This window comes from Pogoniulus pusillus, chromosome 9, assembly GCF_015220805.1.
Source record: "Pogoniulus pusillus isolate bPogPus1 chromosome 9, bPogPus1.pri, whole genome shotgun sequence".
In the NCBI taxonomy this organism is placed as follows: domain Eukaryota; kingdom Metazoa; phylum Chordata; class Aves; order Piciformes; family Lybiidae; genus Pogoniulus; species Pogoniulus pusillus.
Genome location: NC_087272.1, coordinates 13,549,730 through 13,572,489, shown reverse-complemented (window position 1 = coordinate 13,572,489; position 22,760 = coordinate 13,549,730). Strand labels below are relative to the sequence as shown.

Sequence of the window (22,760 nt, the reverse complement as noted above, 5' to 3'; positions counted from 1 at the left end):
GTCTCTGGTGAACAAATCAGGGAATCAGAGAATGGCTCAGGTTGGAAGGGACCTCAGGGAACATTTACTCCAACCTCCCTGCCATGGGCAGGGACACTTCTCAACTAGACTCAGTTGCTCAAGATCTCATCCAGCCTGACCTTGAACATTGCAGGGAGGAGGCATCCACAACCTCCCTGGGCAATCTGCTCCAGTCTCACCATGCTTGCACTGAAGAACTTTTTCCTAAGCTCCAGTCCATCCCTGCTCAGTTCCAAACCATTGCCCCATGTCCTCTCTTTAGACACGCTTATGGAAAGTCTCCATCCTTCCTCACTGGAGCTTTCCAAGGCAGTAAGCCCACAAGGAGATGTGCTGTCAGAGTTTGAAGTGCCCTAGGAAGTGAGTTAATGCCAGATGGTATCCAGCTATATTTCTCACTGTAATTTTGTAATCTTATATTACCATTAACCAGTTTGGCCCCTCACTCATCCAGCACCATGTTGCAGAAATGCACATCCTCAACTTGCTGTTGTGTAGGACATTTTGGCCTCTCTCTGCCAGACTGTCATCACTTCAAGTTCTGAATAGCTATGATCTTGTAACATTTCCTGGCCTTGTGAAGCATGCAGGATTCCACACAGAAGATTGTTTTGTCTTCTCAGTTAAAACCACAGCATTAGATCAACTCATAGGCATGGCTGCCTCTTTCAGTTGGAATAGGGAAGTGATTGAGTCACCATTCCTGGAGGCATTTAAAAGATGCATAGATATGGTACTTAGGGACAGGGCTCTGCCCTCTGCCCCTCAAGGTCCAGTGCCCTTGAACATCTTTGTTTGCAACATGAGCAATGGTGTTGAGGCACCCTCAGCATGTTTGCTGATGACACCAAGCTGTGTGGTGCTCTGGACTCACCTGCGGGCAGGGATCCATCCAGAAGGATCTTGACAGGCTTGAGGAGTGGGATGGTGACAACAGCATGAGGGTCAACAAGTCACAGCGTAAGGTCCTGCATTTGGGTTTGGACAACCCCAAGTGCAAATCCAGGCCAGGTGCAGAGTGGGTTGAGGGCATTTTCTGTTTGGGGAGTGATCAGAGCTGCCCATTTACTCATGTTGTTCTCTGAGGAGCTGCTGAGGGAACTGGGTTTGTTTTGTCAGAACAAAAGAAGGACAAGAGAGGGCTCAAGTTGCACCAGCAGACTTACAGAGTGAATACATGAAGAAATTTCTTCACTGAAAGGGTTCTCAAAGACTGAAGCAGGCTGCCCAAGGAGGTGGCTGAATCCTCATCCCTGGAGGTGTTCAAAAGGCACAGAGATGTTCCTCCTTCAATTATTCTTCAACCTTCTTTGCCTTTCTTCCTTCCCAGCATGAAACTAAGAGGCGCACAAGTGGAGCCACTGTGCACAAGACTGGCATATGAACAAACCGTGTGCTCTGCCAGCCTGACAACCCACGTGCCAGATCCTTCACTTGGCTACACTGCTGTCCTGCTTGGGATGTCAGTTTACTTAGTGGAGAACATGCCTAAGTAATGCTGTCTGTAAAAGAGGATGCATAATTTAGCCCAAAGAAGTTGACATCAAGGCTGGAAGATCACCCAGTCTGATGTCAGACAGATAATGTCACTTGGTGACTCTTAGGTCACGGGGAAGCAATGAGAGAAGCTGGCTTTGAAAGCTTGCAGTTGTTTCTAAAACATCACTCTCAAGCCCACCACTAATTAAAAAGAAAATTGACAAAACAGAGCACGACATCAATTTTTGTGTCTCTGCAATGGGTTATCAATAATGCATCCTTTGCTTTAAGAGAATGGATGCACACAGGTGGCTGGTGACAGCAGTTTGCTGCAGCTCCTGCCTTCAAGACAGGCTAAATACATCTTTGAGCTTTTTCTTTACATTTGCTTTTTACTTTTTTTCCCTATAAGAAGCTTTGCTATCGTGTATGTGAAGCGTCAGCTTAGGGAGGGTGGCTCAGTCTCCCATGAAACAAAGCAGCTACTGGCCTGCAGTATGTACCCCTGCACAGCCCCGCATGTTAGTGACATGGGCAGTGGCACTGAGGTATGTCAGCAGATTTGCTGGTGACACCAAGCTGTGTGTTGCTCTGGACTCACCTGAAGGAAGGAATTAATCCAGGATGATTTTGACTGGCTTGAATAGTGGGGCACAGCCAGCTGCATGAGATTAAACAAGTCAAAGTGCAAGGTCCTGCATCTGGTTCAGTCCAATCTGAGGCAGAAATCCAGGCTGGGTGCAGAGTGTGTTGAGAGTAGCCCTGAAGAAAGAGACTTGGGTGTGCTGGTTGCTGAGAAGCTCACCATGAGCCACCAGTGCCCTCATGTAGCCTAGAAGCAACCATGTGCTAGGCTGCATCAGAAGGAGTGTGGCCAGCAGGGCAAGAAAGGGGATTCTGCCTCTTTGCTCTGCTGAGACCTCACTGCCCATACTGCATCCAGTTCTGGTGTCCCTAGCAGAAGGAGGACACAGAGCAGTTGGAGTGGGTCCAGAGGACGCCACAAAGATGATCTAAGGGCTGGAGCACCTCTGCTGTGAGGACAGGCTGAGGGAGCTGGAGGTGTTCAGCCTGGAGAAGACTCTGGGGATACCTTAGAGCTGCCTGGCAACACCTGAAGGGATCCTTCAGGAAGGCTGCAGAAGGACTTTTCTTAGGAGTGTCTAGAGACAGGGGAAGGGGGAATGGTTTGAAGCTGAGGGAGAGCAGGGTTAGATTGGATCTTAGGAAGAAGTTCTTCAGTATGAGAGTGGTGAGACTCTGGAACAGGTTGCCCAGGGAAGTTGTGGATGCCTCCTCCCTGGGGATGTTCAAGGTCAGGCTGGATGAGGCCCTGAGCAGCTGAGTCTAGTTGAGAGGTGTTTCTGCCCATGGCAGAGAGGTTGAAGTAAATGATCTCTGAAGTCCCTTCCAACCTGAGCCATTCTCTGATTCTGAAGAATTTTTGACAGGTCTTTGTTAGCATTGTGAGGTATGAAAGGCAGCGTTTTCAGCATGTCCATGCCAACCTAATTACCATTTTCCAAGCTGGAGTAGGTAGATACATGCTGCAATATTAAAAGAACTGAATTGCAGGCATGCCATTCAGCTCAGCTCTCACTGAAAAAAAGCAACAGCTCTTGGCGGTTATTCAATGGATTCCACAGGAACCTACAGCCTCAGTATGCCCTGAGATCCAGGCAACTGCAATGGCTGTGAGGAACTTAATTCATCATATTTCTAAAGCTGGCACACTTTGTGTTTATATTCCTTAGTAATTGCAGAAAATATGTCCCAGCAACTACTGGATATCTTCTGCTAAAGCAGGTTGCTCAGAGCCTTGTCCAGCCCGATCCTGAATGCCTCCAGGGATGGGGCCTCAACTGGACAGCCTGTTGCAGTGTTCCAGTTTTGCATAGCCAATATCTTCTGCATCTATAATTTCACTTACAAAAGTCTCCCTGAGATTCTCCACCTTGTGTGGAAGATCAAGTGTAGTGTGTGTAGTGTAGTAAGATGACCACCTCTCCTCATTCAAACCCACTCAGGTTCTCTCTTGGACACAGCACTTAGCCCTGCTCACCATTATTCTAGGTCTCCAAAGACTAACTGGTAAAACACAAAACTTTACAGTTTACTGAAAACCAGAGGAAGAAAACTCGGTGGAAGCTGGTGGCAGACTTGCTCTGACAAGGGTAAAAAACTTCAGAATCAAATTCCTGCACCGTGAGCCTGTCCTAGGCCCCCACTGTGTGGTAGGTGCCTGCTTTTACAGAGCGAGTTCATTTCTATTTCTCTTGCAGTCTCCCACTACCATGAATAATTCCCCCAAACACCAAAAAACCCTGAAACCAAAGCCACAAAAAACAAAACCCAAGCACCAACTTGGCTGGGGGTAGGGGCAAGAGAAAAAGCAGCTGGCTATTGATGACATCCCTTGTTACACAAGACCAAAGTTTCAGTCCCTATCCTGCTGCACACCTGGTGAGTAACTTGAAGAGATCAGATAAGAGTAGAGGGGTTAATTAAGAAGCAGCAATTTGTATGATGTTCCAGTGTGATCCACAGTCCACTGAAATCAATGGAAAGAATCCTTGCAGTTAATTCAAATTAATTAACCCAACTATGGCTGACTCTTGAGTGCAGTACACAGCAAGCTAAAAATCAGAAACAGGGCTACATGATATAATTTCATGTAAGAGATTCAAAGCCACTGTGGTCAGGACACAAAATAGCATTTCCTGTGTGTTCTTAGAGCCATGTGTCCCTCTGCAGGCTGAATCTCTGCTGAAATATCCCAAGCAATTAATATTGCTTAAAAGAGGTTGGAGCCAGCTGGGACTTGGTCTCTTCTCCATAGGAACAAGTGATAGGAGGAAAGGAAATGGCCTCAAGTTGCACCAGGAGAGGTTTAGACTGGATCTTAGAAGGAGCTTCTTGACTGAAAGGGTTCTCACAGACTGGCACAAGCTGCACAGGGTGGTGGTTGAATTCCCATCCCTGGAGATGTTTGAAAGAGGCAGAGATGTGGTCTTGAAGGCTGTTAAAGAATGGTTGGACTGAATGATCTGAAAGGGCTTTTCCAACCAAAATGATTCTATGGTTCTATCCATCAGATTTCCCAGCTGGTCACAGGCATGGTGTGTAATAGTCTGGGGACAAGGCAAGGTATGTAGTGACAGGACAAGGGCTGATGGTTTTAAACTAGAAGAGGAAGTTTCAGACCAGACAGAAGGAAGAAATTTCTTACAGTGGTAAGACACTTGTTCAGAGAGGTAATAGAAGCTCCACACCTAGAACATTTCAGGTCATGTTGTTTAGGGCTCTAAGCAACCTACTCTGGTTGCAGATCATAGACTTATAGAATCAACCAGGTTGGAAGAGACCTCCAAGATCATCCAGACCAACCTAGCACCCAGCCCTAGACAGTCATCTAGACCATGGCACTGAATGCCTCATTCAGTCTTTTCTTGAACACCTCCAGGGATGGTGACTCCGCCACCTCCCTGGGCAGCCCATTCCAATGGCAAATCACTCTCTCTGGGAAGAACTTCCTCCTAACATCCAGATGTCCCTGCTGCCTGCAGGGCAGTTGGACTGGATGACTTTTAAAAGTCTATTCCCTCCCAAAGTAGCCTATGATTCTATGATTCTGTGATTCCTTGATTCTGTGCTTCTAAGATTCTTTGATTCTACGATTCAGTGATTCATTGATTCTATGCTTCTATGATTCTGTGATTGATTCTATGGCTTGACAATTCTTTCACTCTATGACTCTTTGATTCTGTGATTCTATGAGTCTGTGGTTCTGTGCTTCTATGCTCTGTCAAAGCTGTCTTTGCACCTGCCTTTGAATCTCTGTTAGATCTGTAAATTCATCAATACATTTGTCCAAAGTATCAAGCAACCAACAACTGTGAGAGGCTTACCTTGAAGCATCCAGAACTTGCAGCTGATCTTAACTCTCAAGAGGAGAAGAGATGCAATCCAAAGAACCTGGATGAGAGGACAAGAGGGAATGGCTTTAAGTTTGAGGAGGGGAGATTTAGTCTGGAGAACAGTGAGGGTGGTGAGACACTGGAACAGGTTGCCCAGGGAGGTTGTGGATGCCTCTTCCCTGGAGTTGTTGGAGGCCAGGTTGGAGGAGGCATTGAGCAACCTGGTCTAGTGGAAGATGACCCTGCCCATAGCATGGGGGTTGGAACTAGCAGATCTTCAAGAACCTTTTCAACCCAACCCAACCCATTCTATGAATCTGTGAATCTGGATATTTGCTGAAATCAAAATGTTCTGTTTTGACAGAGTTTGCATGAACTTACCCCAGTGAGCAAAATTCACTGAGTCTGGCTCAGCACCCTGCACTTTGTCAGGCTCAGCACCCTGCACTTTGTCAGGCTGACTACTGTAGACACCAGAATTTTTGATGTGTGTATCTCAATTGTCTCTCTCCCATGGAGTTTCCAGGGCCAGGCAATTCAAAGTCTCTGGGACTTTCCAGAGGGTTGTGGACTAAATAAACATTCTGCATCTCTATGACCCCCCCATCAATGTCTTTTAAAGGACACTGTGGATACAAGATTAATTTTTGTATTTCCCCCCCAACAACAACAACTATCATTCAATAAGAAACCACTCTGGAAGCTTTACATCCAAATCAAGGAGCAGTTGTGACCTCCCCAAGGTCACTCTGGCAGTTTGATTACCACTGACACAGAAGCAACTGTTCAAAAGCACCTCTGTATTATGCTTCAGCACAGGGCCTGGAACTAAATTACTTTAGATATTGTGCCAGTGATAGTTCAGATAATACCTTTGGAGACCAGGCAGGGGTCGTGTCACATCCATGGATTATGTATGGAACTGTCAACATTTCCAGGAAAGCTTCTGCTGCTTTGTGCACATATCTGTGTGCTGGTAGCCAAGTCTGTGATAGTATTTGGAATTATAGAGTGCTAACAAGTACAGGCACAGCAAGGCATTTAGGATTTGGTCTTGCACACGTTCAGTAGCAACATATACTGACTTCTAGCTGATCCTGCCAGACCTTAACATATATACACTTTACACCTTTGAGCAGCCTTCCAGTACCTGAAGGGTCTGCAGCATTGCTGGGGAGGGACTTTTGACAAGGGCTTGTAGTAACAGGATGAGAGGTAGTGGCTTTGGGCTGGAAGAGGGCAGAGTGAGACTGGAGATTGAGAGACATTCTTTAGAGTGAGAGTGGTGATACACTGGAAGAGGTTGCCCAGGGAGGTTGTGGATGCCCCCTCCCTGGAGGTTTTGTAGTGGAGGGTGTCCTGGCCAATGCCAGTGGGGTTAGAACTAGGTGATCTTTGAGGCCCCTTCTGATGCAAACCATTCTACGAATCTATGAATCTAGTCCAACCCCCTGCTATGGCAGAATCACCCAGAATAAATCTCATGGAAACACATCCAGGTGAGTTTGGAATTGCCTCAAGGAAGATATCTTTTCCTTATGTTTGTGTGCAACCCCTTGTGTTTCAGTTTGCGTTTACTGTCCCCAGTCCTGTCACTGGACACCACTGTCTCCATCCTCCTGACACTCACTCTGTAGATATTGGTCAGCATTGATGACCTTTTTTTCTCCAGGCTAAGCAGCCCCAGGTCTCTCAGCCTCTCTTTATAAGGTAGATGCTCCTGACCCCTCAGTATCTCGGTAGCTTTCTGCTGGACTCTCCAGTAGTACTCTATCCTTTTAGAACTGGGAAGCCCAGAAGCAGACACAATATTTCAGATGAGGCCTTACCAGAGAAGAGGAAAAGGAGCCATGGAGGAAGAATCCTGCTTGGAGGCTTTCCTCCACTTCTTGTCTGCCTGGAATATTCCCTCATCACCTTTTTCACCAATGAGCCTTGTTATGTTTTTCCTGCCACTCTCTAATGACAATCAGGGCTGTAAGCAAGTAGAAGGTGCTTTTAGCACACAGGAAAACATAAGCTTTGACAACTCTTGTCTGGAAAAACAATAGTGCCTTTCCTTTGCAAATTAATTTTAATAACTGTGGCTAGTTGAGTAGTTTTGCATGAATACACACAATTAAATTAATATGCAAATGTTCCTGTTCCCTTGAGAATACCAAGAGGCATTCTTTACAGCGTGTGAGACAAGGAGGAGAGGAAGAAACCATAGCAGCCCCCAAAAGAGTCTCGTTTAGGAGGGTGCCATGGCTTTTCTTTGGCTAAGCCACTGAAAGGGGCTGTGAGTCTGACTGAAACAATGCTTGTTGATGAAGCAGAAAGAAAGGAGGAAGAGGAGCCTTTGGAGATAAAGGAAAGAGGAAAAGCCTGGACCATCCCACGTTGTTAAAATCTGACCTCAGCAAGTCTAAATTTTCACAAAGGTGGCATTTACTGTGTCAGGCCTCACAAAGGTTCCCATTCTTCCCTTGCCTACAGAGACCTCCTCTTTCTGCAGCCATGTTTGAGCAAGGGCCTCAGACAATTAGCAGAGACTCTGGCCCCACAACCTTCGGCTGTCAATCACCTTCCCAAGCAGATGGGCAGCAGAACAAGAAAAGATGGTTTCCAGGAGGCTCTGCCCTTCGGCTGCTATCTGTGCGCCAGGGGCCCCTGGGAATGGCAGCCTGGTTGGGAGGATTGTTGGGCTCCCTGACAGCAGACACCTCTGTGCCACCCAGGGCATGCAGGGCCCATTGTACAGCTGCAGCATGAGAGCGAGTGCCCGGACGGGCTTCCCAGGAGCCACAAAAGACCCTCTGGAAGCCAGAATGACTCCACAGTCACCAAAAGTCATTATGGGAAAAGCAGCCCTTTCACTCGTCCCTTTGCAGGCTGGGACAAAACCAAGCACCCCTCAGACCCCAGATACAGCACAGGAGAGGGTGTGACAAAGATAGATGAGAAAAGTCTGGGAGGATGGAGGGAGGTAGATGTAGATGTGGTCTGCAGAGAGAGGAGGGAAATAGCTGGGACACAAAGGCACTCCTGTACTGGGCTGTCCTCAGCATGGTGCCTTTCTCTGACCTCATACCAGACTGAAGGGAACCATGACCACTGGTAACACCACAGTGGGAATGTTTGTGAGCAAGGCCAGGGGACCAGGAGGCAGGATATGACTCCCAGTTCCTCTCCCACCAGCCTGCCCCAGCCTGGCAGTGAAAGAGAGGGGAGGATCGTGGGATGAACAAAACTGCACAGGCAGCAGAGCAAATACAGCCCAAAAGCTCTCACACTTCATCTGACCAGCAAGGGAAGAGCCAGGGGAGAAGGAAGCAAAGCTTATCTTGAGCTAGGATGAAGCAGTACAAGTCTGAGATCAACCGAGGACAGCCCGGAACTGATCTGAAACAAAGAGCCCTCCATAGATGACTATCAGCAGGTCCCAAAGTGTAACTAGCAAACTCACCCTCCTTGGCCAGAGAAGGAAATCTAGAGGCTGGAAATCTTCTGCTGCCTGGCATATGCACCTTAACTGCTCAGTTTGGAAGAGGGGTCTGCAACAAGGACGTGCGTGTGGTAAGAGGCACAGCCCAGGGCTACCTGCCCTTCACCCCCAGGCAGCGTGACACAGCGAGGATGTCGCACCAGGGGTAAGCAGGACTGCAGGGGGGCAGTGACAACCAGGCCATTGTCACTCCTCTAGTTCACTTTTCACAGTGCTTTTCTTCCAGGCAAGAGAGAGCTGTGAAGGAAAAGAGCTGACATTTATCTGGAAGAATCTGACAGTCCACATTACTGCTGATACAAAGAGGTGTTCTGCTAGAAACTGCACCCCCGTTTTACAGGCATACAAACATAAATGCAGAGCAAGAATGCAACTTGTTCATGTCATCTTTTGCTGATGCCAGCCTGCCATCCTTCATTCTGAGGAGCCCAGAACATCTGAGAATAAATATGAACAGCTTCCCCTTCCCTCTAAAAATCCTTTAACTGCCTAAAACCTCTGTGAGATTTTAATAAGAAGAATCCAATTTGTTTTTTTTTTATTTACCTTCTGGTTTTAAGTCTTTAAGAAACAAATTGCTCTGCAGCTTTTGCTGGCTGAAATAAATAAATCATTACATAAATCAATCACCAAATACAGTGAACAAAAATAAACAAATAAATCATTTTGTTAAAACAAAACAAAGCCAACAAAATTAAGAGAGCCTGACACTTCTACAGTCCCCAGCTCCCAGGAGCTGGCACAGGGAGGAGTGCAGCAGATTGTGCCCTGCTCTCAGAAACAATGGCGAGATGTATTAAGACTTTAGGTGTCCTTGCTGCCTTTCTGCTGTTAGCACTGAGCCTTCTCTGCCTTTCTTTTTCCTTGCCCTGCGCACACCACCTGCTAGGGAGTGCTAGGAGGATGGGAAAAGGAGATGATTATTTGTAGCTGCAGAAGGAGGTCAGTGTTCAAGTTGAAAAGGTAAAGACAAGCTATGCACTGGGAGGACGAGGCATCAAAGAAGAGGTGGGTGAGAGAAGGGGCAGAAGCAGCAGAACCGTCGCTTTGCCTCGGGGGTCTAGGCCTCAATGGCAGAGGTGATGCCCTTACTTTTAATCTCCTTGAGGGGCACAAAGGGAAGAAGGATTTATGACACAAATAAAGGAATTACTATGAATAAAATGTCTGTCTGAGCTACAGTGAAAAATGCCCAGCCCAGAGTTTTATTGCGTTTTTGTTTAACCTCCTCACACGAGGCAGCGGCAGGGAAGAGGGAAGCCTCTGCCAGCACCTCCACACAGCCAGCAGCAGGCAAACACAGGCCACGGCCAGGAGATCGCTTCTCATTTCGAGTGGGCTCCGCGCTCCCAGAGGGATCCGCAGGCACAGACACCAGTTTTGCAATATGAGAGTGCAGGCCATACCGATATCACTTCATGCACACAGGGGTTCCTCCTGCCTAAGACCAAATATCCTAGCAAACCACTGGGACCCAAGGCAATTGCTCTGATACGTGCTGCTGTCCCAGCGCCTGCTTTCTGGGGAGCTTTGGGCCAAGAGCCGAGAAACAGGAATCCAATTGAAGTACAGCTCCTCTCTCCTCAGGAAGAACTGCCTGGAAATGCAACTGAGGTGCACCTCTCAGAGGTGCTGTCTTCTCACACAGAACAGGCAAAAGACAAGCTGTGGTGTAGGCTTTGCTCCACGCTTGCACACCAGAGATAGCATTTCCCTGCTCCATGTGTTTACAACTAGCCACAGGCCTGAGCGCTGAATGAACTAAGGCAGGACCTCCTGCTCCTATTTAAATCTGCCTGTTTGCTTCTCTTCATGATCATTGCCTCCTTTTCACTGATACCCTCTCGTTTCAGATGGCTGTGTCTGTCTATTGATCGCCTGCTGAGGAGCAGTTAATAAATTTGGAGGAACTTTAGCCCTTTGTCTTTCAGCCTGTTAGTGAGCAGCATTTATTTTTCTGCTCTGAAAATGTGAATATCTTGGAAATTAAAGGCTGTGTCCTGAGACAGGTGAATCGACAGAGAAATAAAACCTGTAATAATAGAGCAGCAAAGATATTCCTAGAATGGCTTTCTGAAAGCAAATGCTTCCTGTGAGGGCACTGGTGACAATTTGTAGTGGATAAAAGCATGCTGTTGTTATGCAAAGCTGTGGCTACTTATGACAAGTCACAAAGAGCAGGAGAGGATGAAGTCAGTTCATTGAGAGGAGTGTGGCCTGCAGGTCAACAGAGAGGTTTCTGCCTCTTTATTCTGCTCTGTTGAGAACCCCACCTCAAATACTGCATCCAGTTCTGATGTCCCCAACAGAAGAAGGACACAGAGCTGTTGGAGTGAGTCCACAGGGGGCCACAAAGATGATCCAAGGACTGGAGCACCTCTGTTATGGGGACAGGCTGAGAGAGCTGGGGGTGTTCAGCCCAGAGAAGAAAAGGCTCCAAGGGAACCCTAGGGCTGCCTTCCAATACCTGAAGGGATCCTCAGGGAAGGCTGCAGAGGGACTTTTCCTAAGCTTGTCTAGAGACAGGACAAGGGGGAATGGTTTGAAGCTGAGGGAGGCCCATGGAAAAGAGAAGGGTTGATGGGGACAAGTTTCTGCTGGAGAGACTGCTATTGAACTCCAGAAGAAAATGTTGCCCCTTGAGAACAGTCAAACATTGGAATAATTTCCCAAGGGAAGCAGTGGAGTTCTCTCTACTGGACAGTTAGAAGACTCAGCTTGACAGAATGCTGGGCCAGGTCACTTCGATTACTGTGCCCTAGAAAGGCTGGACCAGATGACCTTTGGGGTCCCTTCCAAGCTGGTGTTGTGTGACTGTGAAGATGAGAGCAGTGATGTCAAGGTGACTCAGCTAGGAAAGGCATATTTGGATTTTTTATAGTAAGGGAACCTTTCTCTTCCCTGAACTGGCTCTCAAGAACAACTGCCACAAACAGCAGAATTTCAGGTAGGTTCCTCACCCCAGAGTTCAAAGTTGGAATTAGAAAGACTCTGTGATGACTGTGCAGGAATGATGCAGATCTTTAGTGAGCAGAAGCAGGATCCATCACAGACAGGCCTCTTTGAACAGGTGCTTTGGCACTGTTTTCTGAAGCAAAGTTCTCTTGTGACCCAGAACAGACTATGGCTTGTTACAGAAAGCCTGCATTTTGCCAGGGCAATTCTGAACCTCCCATCTCAGGCATGCAAAGCAACCCAGCTCAATCATTTATTGGACTGCAAATCCAGCCAGTGCTGCCTGTAGCAATAAAATCAGGGTCCTCAGGAAACACTTTTCTCATGTGCTCAAGCAGTCAGACCAAGCTCTGCTATCCAATCTCTCCCCTGAGGGATCCACTGCTGATGAGACAGTGGTGACTGCCCTGCTACCTAAGCATTCACACATGATTCACAGATTGCACTGGGTTGAAAAGGACTCCCAAGGGTCACCTTGTCCAACCCTGCTGCAGGCAGCAGGGACACCTCCATAGTGCTTCGCACTCTTGCAGGCAAAATCACACCCTGCTTAATGCAGCTGAGGCCATGACTCAAAGACAGAAATCCTGCTTTCTCCAAGACACAGCAAGTGCTGAATGAGCTCCTCAGGCATGTTCTTCCTAAAAATTCATCTCTGCCCAACCTCAATGGCCCTGATTGCTCTTTTCAGCTTTAAGAGAGACACCTCCCTACAGCCTAAGAACAGGTGAACTCCTCTATGCATCCAGCCAAGGCTATGGCATATGACTGCTGCCAGAGTAGCACAGGTGCTGTGGTAGACTAGGAAATTTTGATGGGAGAGGAAGTCCTTGGTGCCTTATTTCTACAGGACAGCACGTGTATCAGGGCAAAACTGAAAACAAACCAAAAGGAAGAAGACTGATTTATAATCTAAGCACAAAGCTGTTCTCATCAGCTCAGCACTCCCAAGGGTTCTCACAGTGGTTAGACAACATCCATTCCTAGGGAGCTGCTGAGGTGCTGCTCACCCAGGAGGAGTTAAGCATTGACTACAAGCACACCTTTGGGATGGTCCAGTCCCACTCATCTGTGAACACAAAGCTCTGGCAGAGTGGAAACTCTTCAAGTAAAAAATGCATCATAGAATGATAGAGTCATAGAATGGTTTGGGTTGGAAGGGACCTCCAAAGGTCATCCAGTCCAATGCCTCTGCAGTGAGAAACAAACCCTTCTGCCTGAGCAGTTTGACCTCTTCCACCCATGCTATGGGTCTCTCTATAGCAACATTTTAAGGGAACACCCCCTGAGCCTTTCAAGGTGAGTGCCATGCCCACTACAGTCTTAAGCTCCATTTCATAGAATCCTAGAATGGTTTGGGTTGGAAGGGATTTCCAAAGCTCATGCAGTCCAAACCCCCTTCAGGCATCAGGGGCATCCTCCACTAGATAAGGTTGCTCACAGCCTTGGCCAGCCTGACCTTGAATATATCCAGGGATGGGGCCTCAACCACCTCTCTGGGCACCCTATTGCAGTGTTCCAGCACTCCCAGGGTGCAGAACTTGTTCCTAACATCAATCTCAGTCTGCTTTTCCTTCATTTCAAACCACTGCCTGTTACTGCAGGCCTTCAGAAACTGTCCCTCTGCAGCGTTCTTGTAGCCCGCTTCAGGTACCTGAAGGCCTCTGTTACTAAATTCTACTCATTCTGGCTATCAAACTCATGCATCTACTACTGAAAACATGGCTTTGAAGTGCCAGACACCCTCTGGCACTCACAAGCCTCCAACGTGTTTGTATTATTGTTTGGAAGGGAGATGGAGACCCCTAATTATGCTTTAATCACAACGACCCAGAAAGATGGCAGAGGAGGGGCACATTTTACCCTCAAGTGCTATCTGATCTCTTTGGAAAATGGTGAATTGCCCCTACAGCTATTGCCAATTAACTACTTAATGAAGCATCTGTGACTGCTGGCATGGCCCAGCCATGTCACTGTGATGGTTGAAGGACAATGGAGATTAACTAGGAGATTGATCATGGTGATCAGCAGCCAATCACGTCGAATAATGGGCACTTAGAACTGAAACTTGCCTGGGAAAAATATTATTTTGCTATTATATAAACACATCTTTTTAGACCTAGGCTCCTTCCAGTTCAAGAGAGACAGGGATCTGCTGGAGAGAGCCCAACAGAGGCTGTGAGGGTGATCTGGGGACTTGAACAGCTCTGCTATCATGAAAGACTGAGAGACCTGGGGCTGTTTAGTCTGGAAAGGAGAAGGCTGAAAGAGGACCTGATCAGTGTCTATAAATATCTGAGGGATGGGTGTCAGGATGAAGGTGCCAGGCTCTTCAACCCAGACCATTCCATGATTCTACCATTGTGTGAATTTGTCAGGAGTGCTCTGGTTGTGAACCAGAAAGACTTTTATGCTCTGAAAGCCCCACAGTGAGCAGGGTCTGTGCAAACAGCTCTGCGGTAGGATGTAAAAGCAGACACTGATTTACTGAGCAAACTACCAGTAGCCATGCTGTAATGTCCTTGGTTCAGCCGAATGCTTATCCAGGGAACAATCCCTTTATTAAGAGCAGCATAAAGCCCTAGCAGCTAGAGAACATGGGGATGGTTCTGCCTGCACAGAGCACAGCTAACAGCTGCTCCAAAGTGCAATTTTCCAGCAAGCCATATGTGTACTGTGGTCTGAGTAGAGACAACAGTTCCACCAGTTATGCTGCTCTCTCTTCTCACAAAAGCTCTCAGTGAAGCTGGTCAACCAACATCACATCTCCAGCCAGGAACCAGCATGAAGTTTGCAAATCAAAACTGATGTCTTGGAACACTCCTCTTGCAATACTCAGAAAGAAGTTTCATCCCGTGACATGTCTATTCCCACCATTTGCTGTCCACTGGACACAGGTCATTGCTGGAGTACTTGCTGATATGATTAATATTAGAGGAATAATGTGAAGGGCTGTGGTCTTGGACCACCCCAAGGTCAGTGTACACAAGGATGAACTCTTGTACAATCACAGAATCATTTCAGCTGGAAAAGCCCTTCGAGACCATCCAGTCCATCCATTCCCTAACTCTAACACAGCTAATGCTAAATCACGTCCCTCAGCACCACAGCTCTGCCCCTTTGAAACACCTCCAGGAATGAGGATTCAGCTTGTTCCAGGATTAGAAAACTCTTTCAGTCAACAAGCTGCTTCTAAAACGCAACCCAAACCTTCCCTGGTGCAACTCCTATCACTTGTTCTTAGAGAGAAGAGCCCAACTGCTGCCTGGCTACATCCTTCTTCCATGGAGTTGTAGAGAGTGAGAAGGTTTCCCTTCAGCCTTTACACTTGTCTTACAGACTTGTTTCCAAACCTCAGGAAGGTTGCTGGAATGACCAACAAAGGGAACACTGAAGGATGGGAGCAATGCTTTGTGCTCCATATCCCAGCAGCCTTTGGCTTTGACAAGTGGCTGCATTAAACTGGTACCCACCTGACTCTCAGAACACTCAGAAGCAAGATATATCTGAAGAGACACCCAGACAAATCCAGTGTTGCTATTTGTCAAAGCCTTCAGTCAAAATTAATTCTATTCCAAGGATGTTATGCTGGTCAAGTTGAGTGGCACTGAGAGGCAGTAGGAGGTACCGGCGGTGGTGAACGCACTGGCAGCCATGCAGAAAAAGGACAGTGTTCAGCTCTCCTGAAACATGCAGCTGGTAAAAAACAGAGAGCTGCCTGCTCTCTATGGTGATTTGCTGCTAAATCACCCAGCTGCCAAGTCAAGCAGTGCTCTCTGTGCCCCTTTCCCTCCACAGAAGGAGCAGGCTGATGCATAGGCTCTTTAAATAACCAGTGCTGGCCACTCCTGCTGGCCAGGAGTGCACTTCTGAGAGGAGGAGGAGGAGGAAGAGTTCACCCTAACATATTGATCAAGAGAAACACATGACCAAAGCACAGAGGAGAGGAGGATTTGTGCTGTAAATCTACCAAGGAGGTGAGCTGTAAACAAAGGCAAAAAGCTACAAAGTCAGAACTACTGCCCTTGACATGGATCCAAGAATCATGAGGGCTGGAAAAGACCTCCAAGACCATCGACTCCAACAGTAATCCAGCTACCATGACCAACAAATCATGTCCTGAAGCACCACATCTACAGCTTCTTGAACATCTCCAGGGATGGTGACTCCACCACCTCCCTAGGCAGCCTCCTCCAATCCCTGACCACTCTTGCAGCAGACATTTTTCCTCATCTCCAACCTAACCCTCCCCTGGCACAATTTGAGGCTACTTTTTCTATCACCTGATACTGGGGAGAAGAGACCAACCCCCACCTCACTCCAAACTCCTTTCAGGGAGTTGGGGAGAGCAATGAGGTCTCTCCTCAGTCTCTTCTTCTTCAGACTAAACACTCAGCTGCTCCTCACCAGCCCTGTTCTCCAGACCCTTCACCAGCTTCTCTAGTTGCCTTTCTTTGGATCTGCTCCAGCAACTCAATGTCCTTCTTGGAGTGAGGGACACCACTCTTTCACAAAAGGCATTTGTCCTGATCTTATATCTAAACCTCCCTAGCAAAACTTCAGCCCCTGTGCTCTTCTTCAAAGCCAAAATGCACTTCATGATTCTTCTAATCATGTCCACCTTACAAATACACACCAGGATCCTCTCTCAAGTGCACTGCAAAGTGGTGACACTGTTGTGGGTGCTTATGAGGCACCATTGACTGCACCACTGACTGCACTGACCATGAGAGGGTGGAGTTCAGGATCCTACATGGAAGAAGAAGAGCAATATTAGGATTGCAAACCTGGATGTCAGGAGAGCCAACTTTGGGCTCTTCAATGACCTACTTGAAGAAACCCCATATGTTAAGTATGTAGAAGGTAGTGAGGACCAAAAGGGCTCATTAGTATTCAAGCATCACTTCCAAGAAGCACAAGAACAGTGCATCCTTGTGAGAAATCAAGCAGAAGAAACAGAAGACCTGCATAGCTGAGCAAGGAGCATCTGGAAAAAGGCAAAAGGAAGAAGAAAGTTTATAGAATATGGATAAAGGAATTGGGCAATTAAAAGAAACTTGGGAGGACCAAGGCTTGCCTGGAATTAATTCTGGCAACAGATGTCAAAGACAACAAGAAAACCTGAGAATGTTTAGCCTGGAGGAGACTGAGTGGGGATCTTCTCAATGCTAAAGGGGGGGAGGTCATCAAGAGGATGGTGCCAGGCTCCTTTCAGTGGTGCCCAGTGATAGGACAAGGGGCAATGGGCACAAACTAGAACATAGGAAGTTCCACATCAAGATGAAGAGAAACTTCTTTAATTTAAACAGGTTGCCCACAGAGGCTCTGGAGACTTTCAGAATCCATCTGAATGAGTTCCTGTGCAATCCAATGTAGGTGACCCTGCTGTAGCAGGAGAACTGGACTAGGTGATCTTCAGAGGTCTTCAGGCATGCTCTCAGTCTGGTCAGTGAACACATTGCATCCTAGCCTGCACCAAGAAGAGTGTGGCCAGCAGGGCAAGAGAGGAGGTTCTGCCTCTTTACTATGCTCTGCTGAGACCTCACCTCCAATACTGCATCCAGTTCTGGTGTCCCTAGCAGAAGTGGGACATGGAGCTGCTGGAGCGAGTCCAGAGGCGGCCACAAAGATGCTCCAAGGGCTGGAGCACCTCTGCTATGAGGATAAGTTGAGGGAGCTGGGGGTGTTCAGCCTGGAGAAGACTCCAGGGTGAACTTATAGCTGCCTTCCAATACCTGATGGGGTCCTACAGGAAGGCTGCAGAGGGATTTTTCCTAAGGGTGTCTAGTGACAGAACAAGGGGAATGGTTTGAAGATGAGGGAGAGCAGGGTTACACTGGATCTGAGGAAGAAGTTCTTCAGTAGGAGAGTGGCCAGACTCTGGAATAGGCTGCCCAGGGAGGCCATGGATGCCTCCTCCCTGGGTGTGTTCAAGGCTGGGTTAGATGAGGCCTTGATCAGCTGAATCTAGTTGAGAAGTGCCCCTGACCATGGCAGGGAGGTTGGAGTAGATGATCTCCAAGGTACTTGTGTGTCACTCTTCCCAGCCTCTGATTTTGTCCCTAACACTCTGTCTTGCCTGCAATAAGCCTGCAGAGAGCAAAGCAATACAGGAGACAGTTCAAGTGGTGAATTGAAGATGCTGCCTGTAAGGGGAAGCTTTGAAAACAAGTTTACTTGTGAAGCTAGGAGAGAAAAGCATGAAAGTTGATCTAATAATCAGAGGGTAAAATCCAATAGTCTGCAGCACCCGAGAGGTCAGGAACAATGAGCACAGTGCCTTCAAAGCATGGAAATTGAGAGCTGCTTTAGGATTCGTAGACAGGTCAATAAAATTTATTCTGCTTATGAAGTGCTCCTGGTAGACATAAAATTAACTCTCTGTAGCTTCTTGCTCATGTCTGCCCTTTGTCATGGCTTTTCTAGTCCACTGTCCTTCTGCTCCTGGGTTTGTTGCTGAGTGCAAGGTCCTGCAGCTGGCTTGTGGCAATCCCAAGCACAGATCCAGGCTGGGTGAGGAGTGGCTCAGGAATAGCCTGGAGGAGGACTTGTGGGTGTCAGCTAATGACAAATTCACCATGAGCCAGCAATGGTCACTGGCAGCCCAGAAGGCAGCTGTGTGCTGGGCTGCATCCAAAGCTGTGAGAGCAGCAGGACAGGGAGGAGATTCTGCCCCTCTGCTCTGCTGAGACCCCACCTGCAAAACTGTCTCCAGTTCTGGTGCCCTCAGCACAACAGGGCCATGGAGCTGCTGGAGAGGGGTGAAGATGGTCAGAAGAGGGAGAACCTGCCCTGTGGGGACAGGCTGGGAGAGCTGGAGCTGTGCAGCCTGGATAAGAGAAGGCTCCAGGGAGACCTTAGAGCAGCCTTCCAGTACCTGAAGGGGCTACAGAAGAACTGGGGAAGGACTTTTGACAAGGGCTTGGAGTGACAGGATGAGGTACAAAGGCTTTGAGCTGGAAGAGGGGAGATTAGGAAGAAATTGTTTAGTGAAGGTGGTGAGACACTGGATCAGGTTGCCCAGGGAGGCTGTGGATGCCCCTTCCCTGGAGATGTTTGAGGCCAGGCTGGATAAGGCCTTGAGCAACCTGGTCTAGTGGTAGATGTCTCTGCCCATAGCAAGGGTTGGAACCAACCCAAACCATTCTATGAATCTGCTCTCCATTCTTCCATCTGTCCAAGATGTCCTTCACCCTGCTGTGGTCCCTTACCCATTTATTTACCCCCTTATCACCCTGCTTAGTAGAAGAGATGTTACTTCCTCTGCCATTCAGTCCTGCCACACTCTCTATGTTTCACCACTGTCAGCCTCCTCTTTATTTTCTGCCTGGAGTGAGACAAATCTGAGCAAAGCAGGCATGCAGGCATACAGGCATGGGATGCCAACACATCCAAAACTTGTCTTAAATAGCTTCTGAATGCTTGCTCTCATGATGGATCATGGCTCTCATGACTGATCAAGACGATCATTACCTCTTTCTACATTGGCACAGATAGGCACAAACCAGGTGTACCCTTATCAGATCTTGAAGGTCAAACAACTCAGCTGAGTAATCCTCTGCTGAAGTGCAGCTTCTGAAATTAATTTGACAAGAAGGCTTTGATATATGGAGATTTTGGGAGGAAACCAGAATTGTGGGATGGCTAAACTGGAGGCACTCCCAAGGTCACCAGACTGTCACCCCACGGGTGAAAATAACTATGGAAAGAGGCTGGACCCTGCTGCCTTTGCCAACCCTACACACCAGTGGCCACAGAACACTCTGCTGGCATACAGCAAAAAGCACTCTCAGCACAGAAGACCCAAAGCTGCAGCAGTAGAAACAGCATGAAAAGAAGCCCAACACCACAGCTCTCAACTCCAGCTGAAGAACACATCAGGTGCCCTCAGCTGTGTGTCCTTTCAGCATGGGAAGGGATGATGCTGTTTTCACAAGCCAGAGGGCCCACAAGATGTATTTCCCAGCCACATGATTCATAGATTCAGAGAATGGTTTCAGTTGGAAGGCACCTTTAAAGATTACAGAGCTCCAACCCCACTGGCATTGGCAGGGACACCTCCCACTATCTCAGGTTGCTCTGTCCCCTGTGATTTTGAAGAGGTCTCCCAGTGAATTTGAGCTCAGGGGAACCTGACCAGGAACTGGAGCAAGCTAGCAACCACTCCAATCAATTCCCAGTGACAGATTTTAGTTGGAAGCCATCACTTCCTTATTTATTTTTTTAACTGCTTGCTTGTGATAAGATTTTTCAAGGTTACAGGCAGAAACTGCATCAAATTGCTGTATAATTTAGTGTTTCAAATACTTTTTCTGTGGCTATATATGTCTGGCCCACTCCTGCAGCAAGAATTGAAGTGGGAGAGTTAGTTCTTTGGCTGACAAAAACAAAACTCTAACATTTGTCTTCAGCAGAAACCAATTCCCCTTTCCTCTGGCCCTCCCTCTCTCATTTTGGGGAGAAAATCTAATCCACTCTTGATTTGTCCAAATATTTCACTTAGCTGGGAATAGAAACCTCTGCTCCAAGGGAGGTCTTTTTTTCCCCTTTAAAAGTTAGGAATTAGCTTAAGCAAAATGTCATTCAGATAAGAGAACCTGAAATGTTTCAAGGCTTTCCCAAATTCTTATCAACCTTATCCTCCCCTCAGCTGAAAGTCTTTGACCCAAATTCATAAATGCTTTTGGTTAACATTGACAAGATATCAGGGAAAGAAAATTCCACAAAACAACAACAACAACAAAACCCACCAATAAAAAACATTAAAAAGGAAGTATTATTTGAATGTTTCCTTGTTTCTAGCCAGAAGTAAAACTGCCATCACACATTCACTGTGACAAGAGCTGGTTTCCTCTGTCCTCTAACTCTCCTTCAAGGTGACTAATTCACACCCAGCTTTCCTCCTGTGCTGGGAAACAAAGTCATAGAATCACAGAATTCCCAGGTTGGAGAGGGACCTCAGAGATCATCTACTCCAACCCCCATGCTATGTGCACTGACACCTCTCAGCTAGATGCAAGGAACTTGAGGTCTCATCCACCATGGCCTTGAATGCCTGCAGAGAGCTGGCATCCCCAGCCTCCCTGGGCAACCTGTTGCAGTGTCTCACCATCCTTGTACCAAAAGGTAGCTTCCTAAGATTCAGTCTAACTCTGCTTTCCCACGGTTTCAAACCACTCCCTCTTGTCCTGTCTCTAGACACCCTTATGATGAGTCTCTCTGCAGCCAGTCCATAATTTCAGTGGATTTTGGGTGTTTTTTGTTTGTTTGTTTGTCTTTCAGTAACTGTAGTGGCGGGCAATTGAAAAGATACATCCTTAAAACCCATGAAAAGCTTCCCTACTAGGAGGATATTGGGTAGGGACACTGAGAATTCACAGAGTGGCAAACAGAGAAGCACATGGCCAAGACCATGCACTTGCACACATTGTCTGAGGACTGAGAAACAAGCTGCAGAGAGAAAAGAATAAAAGAAGCCAGCTGAAGGCAACATTGGCTTCAATGACAACAGGGAGCTTCTGTAAACAGTATCAGACCTCTCCAAACAACAACACTAACAGAAGGTGGTAAACCTAGAGAAGAAGCTCCTTCAACATTTCACTTGGAAAAAAATGAGGAACTACCTTTTCTGGAACTTGTTCTTTGTTTCTATCCTGCTGCTGAGTGTAGAAAGAGCGGGATGAAGATAAGCCAGCAGTGTACCCAGGTAACCAAGAAGGCCACAAGCATCCTGGCCTGGATCAACAAGAATGTGGGCAGCAGGACAAGGAATCTGATTGTCCCTCTGTACCCATCACTGGGGAGAGCACAGCTTGAGTCCTGGGTTCAGTTTTGGACACCTCGCACCAGGAAGAACATTTTGAGGCTGGAGCAGGTCCAGAGAAGGGCAAAAAAGCTGTTAAGTGGTCTGGAGAACAGGGCTGTTGGGGAGCAACTGAGGTGTTCAGCCTGGAGAAAAGGAGGCTGAGGGTAGGTCTCATTGCTCTCTACAGCTTCCTGAAAAGAGTCTGGAGACAGCTGGGGATTGGTCTCTTCTGCTTTGTAACAGGCGATAGAAGGAGGGGAAATGGCCTGAAATTACACCAGCAAAGGATTCTGTCCCAGTCAGGAGGAATTCTGGGTGTGGCAGGTTCGGATTCTCGGGCACAGAATTAAGGCACAAATGGTATCAAACGTGTAGGCTGCTTTAGCACATTCACACAACTTACAGGAGAACAGGGGTGGGCAGAGGGAGAAAGTAAGAGAGGCAGGGGAGAAAAGAGACAGAAAAGAAAGAAATACCCCCATGCAGAGTGAAGAACCCTGCATGACCCTGGAGTCATGACATCCCGAAAGTCACACAGTATCATCAGGGTTGGAAGAGACCTCACAGATCATCAAGTCCAACCCTTTACCACAGAGCTCAAGGCTAGACCATGGCACCAAGTGCCACGTCCAACCTTGCCTTGAACAGCCCCAAGGACGGCGACTCCACCACCTCCCCGGGCAGCCCATTCCAGTGTCCAGTGACTCTCTCAGTGAAGAACTTTCTCTTCACCTTGAGCCTAAATCTCCCCTGGCGCAGCCTGAGGCTGTGTCCTCTCGTTCTGGTGCTGGCCACCTGAGAGAAGAGAGCAACCTCCTCCTGGCCACAACCACCCCTCAGGTAGTTGTAGTCCGTTTGAAGAGAGTGAGTGGGGAAGGTTCCATCTGGAGGTCGGAGCTGCTCTTCCTTTGCCTGGCTGCCTGATGGAATAGTTGTGTTTTTCTGGGGTTACTTAGCATTTCCCAGGAGTGATTTGCTTAGCCAGGCCCTCTCTCCAGTGGTGTTGGGCATGCTGGGTGTGGTAGGGGGTTTCCAGGGTTGGCCCCCCCTTGTCTGGCCAGTTTCTCTGAAACGATGGCTGCTGTCGATAAACCAG

At 47.7% G+C, this 22,760-nt stretch overlaps 1 long non-coding RNA gene across 2 annotated transcripts in view; it reads right to left on the bottom strand.

The window, feature by feature from the left end:
* LOC135178061 (uncharacterized) overlaps positions 1-22,760 on the bottom strand; it is a 156,003-nt gene that overhangs the window by 13,196 nt on the left and 120,047 nt on the right. For both annotated transcript variants that reach the window (XR_010303337.1, XR_010303336.1), the window contains exon 3: positions 5,409-5,475. This is a non-coding gene — a long non-coding RNA (uncharacterized LOC135178061). The remainder of the gene's footprint in view (positions 1-5,408; positions 5,476-22,760) is intronic.